This window comes from Lissotriton vulgaris, unplaced genomic scaffold, assembly GCF_964263255.1.
Source record: "Lissotriton vulgaris unplaced genomic scaffold, aLisVul1.2 SCAFFOLD_12521, whole genome shotgun sequence".
Classification (NCBI taxonomy): domain Eukaryota; kingdom Metazoa; phylum Chordata; class Amphibia; order Caudata; family Salamandridae; genus Lissotriton; species Lissotriton vulgaris.
In genome coordinates, this window is record NW_028252298.1 from 1 (window position 1) to 10000 (window position 10000).

Below are 10000 nucleotides of genomic sequence, written 5' to 3' on the forward strand. Positions count from 1 at the left end.
TGCTGGCACCAGACTTGCCCTCCAATGGATCCTCGTTTAAAGGATTTAAAGTGTACTCATTCCAATTACAGGGGCCTCGAAAGAGTCCTGTATTGTTATTTTTCGTCACTACCTCCCCGAGTCGGGAGTGGGTAATTTGCGCGCCTGCTGCCTTCCTTGGATGTGGTAGCCGTTTCTCAGGCTCCCTCTCCGGAATCGAACCCTGATTCCCCGTTACCCGTGGTCACCATGGTAGGCACAGAAAGTACCATCGAAAGTTGATAGGGCAGACATCCGAATGTATCGTCGCCGTCACGGGGACGTGCGATCGGCCCGAGGTTATCTAGAGTCACCAAAGCGGCCGGGCGAGCCCGGATTGGTCTTGGTCTGATAAATGCACGCATCCCGGGAGGTCAGCGCTCGTCGGCATGTATTAGCTCTAGAATTACCACAGTTATCCAAGTAACAGATGGAGCGATCAAAGGAACCATAACTGATTTAATGAGCCATTCGCAGTTTCACTGTACCGGCCGTGTGTACTTACACGTGCATGGCTTAATCTTTGAGACAAGCATATGCTACTGGCAGGATCAACCAGGTAGCCGCACCTGACGACGGGGTGGGAGCCGCGTGCCCATCTCCCCGACCGGCCACCCTCGCGCGCCCCTCCGTCTCTCGGGAGCCTTGTCCGGGTAAAGGAGCCCGCCCGCCTGGGCGGGAGGGACTCGCCGGAGGGGTGCGGAGAGAGGGTGGTGCGGTCGCATGGGCACCGGCAGGCCCAGCCGTCTCCCCCGGGAGGGAGAGGCGGGCCGAGGCGCAGCCTGAGCGGGACGCAGGGGTGCCGGGGCCTGGCGGCGGCGGCACCCCTCGGAACGGTCGTTCCGAGCTGCTGTGGAAACGTGCTGGGCAGGGAGGGGTGACGGTGTGGCGCGCGGGGCCTGACGAGACCTGCTGGGCAGCAGCATCCGAGGGCCTGGCGCACACCGACCCCTCCTGCTCGGGTCGGACCACTGGGGGGCACGAGCTGCCGGGGCCGCTCGGCCTTCGCTCTGCTGGGTTCGAAGGGGCCTCCCGCCAGGCGGCGGCAGGCCCTCGAGTCGGACGGTCCATGCGGGGTGGAAGCTCCTTGCTTGAAACAACAGCCGAGGCTGGCCAAGCAGTCCATCCCTAAACGGACCGAGAGTGCCCAATCGATCAGAGAGTACAGCCGGGGGAAACCATCTCAAGGCATCCCCGGACCTCACGGAGGTCTGCCTGAGCAAACTCCGAGGAAAAGAGACCATCGGGAAGGGGCCGAGAGGCAGGTGCGTACCCGGGCCCCTGGGGGCCCCGTGAGGCGGGCCCGGGTGCTGCCTGGCCCTGTCTCGGCGTGGCCAGACCTCGCGGAGGCCTGCCTGACCAAACTCGGAGGAAAAGGCCCATCAGCGATGGGGCTGAGCGGCAGGTGCGTTCCCGGGCCCCTGGGGGCCCCGGCAGGCAGGCCCGGTACTGCCTGGCCCCGTCTCAGCATGGCCAGACCTCGCGGAGGCCTGCCTGAGCAAACTCGGTGGAAAAGGCACATCGGCGATGGGGCTGAGCGGCAGGTGCGTACCCGGGCCCCTGGGGGCCCCGGCGGGCAAGCCCGGGTCCTGCCTTCCCCGGATTCAGAACCGCCGGACCTATCGGAGGTCGGACTGTAGAAAAAAACTCGGAGAAAAGGAACCATCGGGAAGGGGCTGAGAGGCAGGTGCGTTCCCGGGCCCCTGGGGGCCCCGGCAGGCGGGCCCGGGTGCTGCCTGGCCCCGTCTCAGCATGGCCAGACCTTGCGGAGGCCTGCCTGAGCAAACTCGGAGGAAAAGGCCCATCGGCAAGGGGGCTGAGCGGCAGGTACGTACCCAGGCCCCTGGGGGCCCCGGCGGGCATGCCCGGTCCTGCCTTCCCCTGATTCAGAATCGCAAGACCACACGGAGGTCTGTCTGACCCTCTCCCTACTAATCCGGAGGAAAATTACCCCCCTTTCTTGTAATCCGTGCACTTGAGGTGACAGAGGGGACCTAAGGCGCGAAAGTGCCCGACCTCCTGGAGCCCTCGCTGGGATCCGGGAGGCAAATGGCACCTCATCGGGACTTCCAGGGAAGTTCGGCCATCTGGTCGCCCCCATAGGAAAGCATTGCCGGAGACCAGATGGCCGAGGCGATCCTGGAGACCAGATGGCCGAGGCGATCCTGGAGACCAGATGGCCGAGGGGATCCTGGAGACCAGATGGCCGAGGGGATCCGGGAGACCAGATGGCCGAGGGTATCCCGGAGACCAGATGGCCGAGGGGATCCCAGAGACCAGATGGCCGGGCACGAAAGTCAAGCCAGCCTATGTCACTCTGTGCCCCAACGAAAAAGTGAGCTGGCATCAGGGAAAGGGCGGGTTGGGGACCGGAGGCCCAGGGCCTAGCACCCGACCCGGGGCCCGGACGGGCCCCTGGACCCAGCCTGGGCTCTAATGCCCGGAGACGCAGGGGAAGCCTCCCCGGGCCCTCCGGACCCCGTCCCAGGCACCCTGCCACGCAGCAGGACCAAGGACAGAGCCCGGGATGGGGAGGCCGCCCTCCCCGGGCCCTCGGGGGCCCCGGCCGAAGCTCCTGAACTCAGTCCGGCAAGGGGAGGCTTCCCGGGCACAACGGAGCCCCGTCCCGGGGCTTTGGCAGTGTGGCATGTCGGTGGACGGCGCCCAGGGCCGTAGCACACAACCCGGGGCCCGGCCGGGCCCCTGGACCCAGCCGGGGCTCCCGGGCCCGGAGGCGCAGGGGAAGCCTCCCCGGGCCCTCCGGACCCCGTCCCGGGCACCCTGCCACGCAGCAGGACCAAGGACAGAGCCCGGGATGGGGAGGCCGCCCTCCCCGGGCCCTCGGGGGCCCCGGCCGAAGCTCCTGAACTCAGCCCGGCAAGGGGAGGCTTCCCGGGCACAACGGAGCCCCATCCCGGGGCTTTGGCAGTGTGGCATGTCGGTGGACGGCGCCCAGGGCCGTAGCACACGACCCGGGGCCCGGCCGGGCCCCTGGGCTCCCAAGCCCGGAGGCGCAGGGGAAGCCTCCCCGGGCCCTCCGGACCCCGTCCCGGGCACCCTGCCACGCAGCAGGACCAAGGACAGAGCCCGGGATGGGGAGGCCGCCCTCCCCGGGCCCTCGGGGGCCCCCGGCCGAAGCTCCTGAACTCAGCCCGGCAAGGGGAGGCTTCCCGGGCACAACGGAGCCCCATCCCGGGGCTTTGGCAGTGTGGCATGTCGGTGGACGGCGCCCAGGGCCGTAGCACACGACCCGGGGCCCGGCCGGGCCCCTGGGCTCCCAAGCCCGGAGGCGCAGGGGAAGCCTTCCCGAGGCCCTCCGGACCCCGTCCCGGGCACCCTGCCACGCAGCAGGACCAAGGACAGAGCCCGGGATGGGGAGGCCGCCCTCCCCGGGCCCTCAGGGGCCACGGCCGGAGCTGCTGAACTCAGCCGATGGAGGGGAGGCTCCCCGGGCTCGAAGGGAAACCACGTCCTGGTCCTTTGTCAGTGCGGCAGGCCGGGGGACCGGGCCCAGGGCCGGGGCACCCGACCCGGGGCCCGGCCGGGCCCCCGGACCCCATCCAGGGCTTCCTGCCACGCGGCAGACCCAGGGACGGATCCGGGGCTGGGCCGGCATCCTGGCATGTCCAGCTGACGGCTGAGGACCGCTAGGCCGAGGGGGGTCCCAGAATACCTTGTCCCTACCAATCCGGAGGAAAATTACCCCCATTTCTTGTAATCCGTGCACACGAGGTGACAGAGGGGACCCAGGGCGCAAAAGTGCCCGACCTCCTGGAGCCCTCGCTGGGACCTGGGAGGCGAGTGGCACCCCATCGGGACTTCCAGGAAGTCCGGCCATCTGGTCACACCATAGGAAAGCTTTGCGGGCGACCAGATGGCCGAGGCGAGAGGGGCGACCAGATGGCCAGGAACGAAATGACGCCAATCTGTCTGCCCCGGGCCTGTAGGGCTCAGGAGCTGCGGGGCCCCTGGGCTCTGGGACTGCAGGGCTCGGGGACTGCAGGGCTCCACGGCTGCGGGGCTCCAGGGCTCCAGGGCTCCAGGGCTCCAGGGCTCCAGGGCTCCAGGGCTCCAGGGCTCCAGGGCTCCAGGGCTCAGGGCTCCAGGGCTCCAGGGCTCCAGGGCTCCAGGGCTCCAGGGCTCCAGGGCTCGCGGGCTGCAGGGCTCCAGAGCAGCAGGGCTCTGGGGTTGCAGGGGCCCGGGACCCATGGAGCCCGTCCCAGCTGAGAGGCAGGTGCGTTCCCGGGCCCCTGGGGGCCCCGGCGGGCTGGCCCGGGTGCTGCCTGGCCCCGTCTCAGCATGGCCAGACCTCGCGGAGGCCTGCCTGAGCAAACTCGGAGGAAAAGGCCCATCGGCAAGGGGGCTGAGCGGCAGGTACGTACCCGGACCCCTGGGGGCCCCGGCGGGCATGCCCGGGTCCTGCCTTCCCCTGATTCAGAATCGCAAGACCACACGGAGGTCTGACTGACCCTCTCCCTACTAATCCGGAGGAAAATTACCCCCCTTTCTTGTAATCCGTGCACTCGAGGTGACAGAGGGGACCCAAGGCGCAAAAGTACCCGACCTCCTGGAGCCCTCGCTGGGATCCGGGAGGCAAATGGCACCTCATCGGGACTTCCAGGGAAGTTTGGCCATCTGGTCTCCCCCATCGGAAAGCATTGCGTGCGACCAGATGCCCGAGCGGTACCGTGCGACCAGATGGCCGGGATCGAAAGTGCTTCACACCCCGAGCCTTCGTGGTAGGGCTCCTGCCTGCCTTTCCTGCCTGCCTGCCTGCCTCCGTCCGCGGCGGACGGGAAAGACCATCCGCCATCCTAATTTACCCCAGGCTTAACGGGTCACCCTTAACATAGCCTTAACATAGCCAGGGACGATGGGGCCGATTATGATGGCGGACGGGAAAGACCGTCCGCGGTGGCAACGGACAGGAAAGACCATCTGCAGGGCGGACGCGAAAGTGAAGGCCCGTCCCAGGCACTCGGCCATGCAGTGGAGAAGTGTGGCTCAATGGTTAGCGAGTCAGACCCTGATGCAGAGGTCTAGCCCGGGACCAGGGTTCGATTCCCCGCCTCGGCGGGTCTTGGGCTCAAAATCCCACGGAACTGATAATTTTCGCCTCGGTGCCTATCCCAATCATGGGGTCCCCCTCACCAGCCTGGGAGGGGTGTCCTGCCTTCCCCTGATTCAGAATCACCAGACCACACGGAGGTCTGACTGACCCTCTCCCTAGTAATCCGGAGGAAAATTACCATCTTTTCTTTTAATCCGTGCACATGAGGTGACTGAGGGGACCCAAGGCGCGAAAGTACCCGACCTCCTGGAGCCCTCGCTGGCATCGGGGAGGCAAATGGCACCTCATCGGGACTTCCAGGGAACCCCGGCAACCTGGTCGCCCCATTGGAAAGCATTGCGTGAGACCAGATGGCAGGGATCGAAAGTGCTTCCCACCCCGAGCCTTCGCGGTAGGGCTCCTGCCTGCCTGCCCACGCATGGCAGGGCTCCGGGACCCCGGCTGGGCCTCAGGCGCGGGGTGGACCACCGGAGCTCTCAGGCACGGACGCCCGAAGGGAGGACTGCCCGGGACCCGCGGACCCCGTCCTGGGCACTCTGATCTGCCGCCGGCGCCGGGGATCGAACCGTGATTCCCCAGATGGGGATATCCCAAAAATCCGGCCTGGGAGGTGCTCGCCAGGACCAGGGTTGGAGACCCCTGACACAGACCTTCTGACACGGATCGGAATCGAACCCAGCAGATTGCGCGTTGACTGCCCAGGGGTCTCCAACCCTGGTCCTGGCGAGCACCTACCATGCCGGATTTTTGGGATATCCCAATCTGGGGAATCACGGTTCGATCCCCGGCGCCGGCGGCAGAAAAGCCCAGCACCATGTGACTCTGGGAAATAGCTGACGCCGCGGCTGACTCCGAAATCTGGAGATCACGGTTCGATCCCCGGCGCCGGCGGCAGAAAAGCCCAGCACCATTTCACTCTGGGAAATAGCTGACGCCGCGGCTAGGGCGGCTGACTCCGGAATCTGGAGATCACGGTTCGATCCCCGGCGCCGGCGGCAGAAAAGCCCAGCACCATTTGACTCTGGGAAATAGCTGACGCCGCGGCTGGGGCGGCTGACTCCGGAATCTGGAGATCACGGTTCGATCCCCGGCGCCGGCGGCAGAAAAGCCCAGCACCATTTCACTCTGGGGAATAGCTGACGCCGCGGCTAGGGCGGCTGACTCCGGAATCTGGAGATCACGGTTCGATCCCCGGCGCCGGCGGCAGAAAAGCCCAGCACCATTTCACTCTGGGCAATAGCTTGCTTAATCTTCCCGACGGCCCCTAGCGACCCTTACGGGTGACTGTGCGCTTTACAAATGTGGATTATTATTATTTGGGCCGATTCCGATCCGGTTCGTAAAAGCACATCCGCCCGAATCTGTACGCCCGGGGGGGGGGGGGAGGACTGCCCGGGACCCGTGGAGCCCTTCCCGGGTAATTTGCCATGCCGTTGGCCTCCTGGAGATGGGTACCCCGGACGCGTCTGGGGGCGGTCTGCCCGGTGGGTGCCCCGGACGCCTGGGGGAGGTCTGCCCGGGACCCCGTGGAGCCCTTCCCGGGTACTTTGCCATGTCGTTGGCCTCCTGGAGATGGGTGCCCCGGACGCCCGGGGGAGGTCTGCCCGGGACCCCGTGGAGCCCTTCCCGGGTACTTTGCATGCCGTTGGCCTCCAGGAGAAGGGTGCCCCGGACGCCTGGGGGAGGTCTGCCCGGGACCCGTGGAGCCCTTCCCGGGTACTTTGCCATGCCGTTGGCCCCCTGGAGATGGGTGCCCCGGGGGAGGTCTGCCCGGTGGGTGCCCCGGACGCCCGGGGGAGGTCTGCCCGGGACCCGTTGAGCCCTTCCCGGGTATTTTGCCATGCTGTTGGCCTCCTGGAGAAGGGAGGTTTTTTCCCAGGCACATCTCATCTGGTCGTTCCCCTCGGGCAGAGAACTGCAAGAAGTGTCTGGGCATACCTTGTCCCTAGTAATCCGGAGGAAGGCTACCCCTCTTTCTTCGAATCCGTGCGCACCGAGTGACATAGGGGACCCAAGGCGCGAAGGTACCCGACCTCCTGGAGCCCTCGCTGGGATCCGGGAGGCAAATGGCACCTCATCGGGACTTCCAGGGAAGTTCGGCCATCTGGTCGCTTACATAGGAAAGCATTGCGGGAGACCAGATGGCCGAGGCGATCCTGGAGACCAGATGGCCGAGGGGATCCGGGAGACCAGATGCCCGAGGGGATCACGGAGACCAGATGGCCGAAGGGGATCCCAGAGAACAGATGGCCGGGCACGAGAGTCAAGCCAGCCGGTGCCACTCTGTGCCCCGACGAAAAAGGGAGCTGGCGCCAGGGAACGGCAAGGTGGGGACCGGAGGCCCAGGGCCGTGGCACCCGACCTGGGGCCCGGACGGGCCCCTGGACCCAGCCTAGGCTTTGATGCACAGAGACGCAGGGGACGCCTTCCCAGGCCCTCCGGACCACCGTCCCGGGCACCCTGCCACGCAGCAGGACTAAGGACAGAGCCCGGGATGGGGAGGCCGCCCTCCCCGGCCCTCGGGGGCCCCGGCCGAAGCTCCTGAACTCAGCCCAGCAAGGGGAGGCTTCCCGGGCACAGCGGAGCCCTGTCTCAGGCCTTTGGCAGTGTGGCAGGCCGAGGGACAGGGCCCAGGGCCGTAGCACCCAACCCGGGGCCCGGCCGGGGCCCCCCGGACCCCATCCAGGGCTTCCTGCCACGCGGCAGGCCCAGGGACGGATCCGGGGCTGGGGCGGCATCCTGGCATGTCCAGCTGCCGGCTGAGGACCGCTAGGCCGAGGGGGGGGGGTCCCAGAATACCTTGTCCCTACCAATCCGGAGGAAAATTACCCCCATTTCTTGTAATCTGAGCACACAAGGTGACAGAGGGGACCCAGGGCGCAAATGTGCCCAACCTCCTGGAGCCCTTGCTGGGGTCCGGGAGGCGAATGGCACTCCATCGGGACTTCCAGGGAAGGCCGGCCATCTGGTCGCACCCATAGGAAAGCATTGCGGGAGACCAGATGGCCGAGGCGATCCTGGAGACCAGATGGCCGGGACCGAAATGACGCCCAATCTGCCTGCCCCGGGCCTGTAGGGCTCGGGGGCTCGGGGGCTGCAGGGCTCGACGGCTGCAGGGCTCCGGGGCTCCGGGGCTCCGGGGCTCCGGGGCTGCAGGGCTGCAGGGCTCCGGGGCTGCTGGGCTGCTGGGCTCCAGGGCTTGGGGGCTGCAGGGCTCCGGGGCTGCTGGGCTCCAGGGCTCGGGGGCTGCAGGGCTCCAGGGCAGCAGGGCTCCAGGGTTGCAGGGCCCGGGACCCATGGAGCCCGTCCCGGGCTCTTCCCCACGCCGCGGGTCGGAGGAGGGAGCCCCGGACACCTGGGAGGTGTTGCCCGGAGCACATCCCATCTGGTCCCCGGCAGGGGACCGCCAGCACGGGGAGGGTGCCTGGGCATACCCTTGCCCCTAGTAATCCAGAGGAAAATTACCCTCCTTTCTTGAAATCCGTGCACGCGAGGTGACAGAGGGGACCCAGGGCGCAAACGTGCCCGACCTCCTGGAGCCCTTGCTGGGGTCCGGGAGGCGAATGGCACCTCATCGGGACTTCCAGGGAAGTCCGGCCATCTAGTCGCCCCCATAGGAAAGCATGGCGGGCGACCAGATGGCCGAGGCGATCCTGGAGACCAGATGGCCGGGACCGAAATGACGCCCAATCTGCCTGGCCCGTGCCTGTAGGGCTCGGGGGGCCGCAGGGCTCGACGGCTCCGGGGCTGCAGGGCTCCGGGGCTCCCGGGCTGCTGGGCTCCAGGGCTCGGGGGCTGCAGGGCAGCAGGGCTCTGGGGCTGCTGGGCTCCAGGGCTCGGGGGCTGCAGGGCTCCAGGGCTCCAGGGCTCCGGGGCAGCAGGGCTCCGGGGCTCCGGGGTTGCAGGGCCCGGGACCCATGGAGCCCGTCCCGGGCTCTTCCCCACGCCGCGGGTCGGAGGAGGGAGCCCCGGACACCTGGGAGGTGTTGCCCGGGGCACATCCCATCTGGTCCCCGGCAGGGAACCACCAGCCCCGGGAGGGTGTTTGGGCATACCCTTGCACCTACTAATCCGGAGGAAAATTACCCTTCTTTCTTGTAATCCGTGCACTCGAGGTGACAGAGGGGACCCAGGGCGCAAACTTGCCTGACCTCCTGGAGCCCAGGCTGGGATCCGGGAGGCAAATGGCACCCCATCGGGACTTCCAGGGAAGCCCGGCCATCTAGTCGCCCCATAGGAAAGCTTTGCAGGCGACCAGATGGCTGAGGGGAGAGGGCCGACCCGATGGCAGGGACCGAAAGGACGCTAATCTGCCTGCCCCGAGAGCCTCCCTGGGCCCTGGTGGACCCTCCGTCCCCGGCGCCCGGACCGGCTTGCAGGACGGAGTAGTTCCCGCACCCCAGGGCCTGCCGGAGGGAACCCGAGCCCCGGGCCCGGTCCAAGGCCCGGCTCCCGAACCCTAGGCCAGGCCCGGGAGAGCCTCCCCTGGGCTGCAGGGCTACAGGGCTCGGGGGCTCCAGGGCTGCCGGGCTCGGGGGCTCCAGGGCTACGGGGCTGCAGGGCTCCTCGGGGGGCTCCAGGGCTCACGGGCTCCGGAGCTGCAGGGCAGCAGGGCTGCAGGGCTCCGGGGGGGCTCCAGGGCTCCAGGGCTCCAGGGCTCCGGGGGCTCCAGGGCTGCAGGACGGAGGGTTATTCCCGCACCACCGGGCCCTGCCGGACGGGGCCCAAGCCCCGGGCCCGCTACCGGTCCCCGCTTCTGGAAACCTTAGCCAGGCCGGGGAGAGCCTCCCTTGGCTCGGATGAACGTCTGGAACCCCGGCCGGCTTGCAGGACGGGGAAGCTCCATCAAACCCATGGCCGGCCGGACGGAGCTCAGGCCCCCGGGCCCGCTCCCGGTCCCTGCTTCCGAAA

The 10000-nt window shown here is 67.8% G+C and overlaps 1 pseudogene; it reads right to left on the reverse strand.

Annotated features, from left to right (window-relative positions):
* On the reverse strand, positions 1 to 580 carry LOC147662597 (18S ribosomal RNA; annotated as a pseudogene; the record flags this gene model as incomplete).
* Between the last annotated feature and the right edge of the window lie 9420 nt (positions 581 to 10000).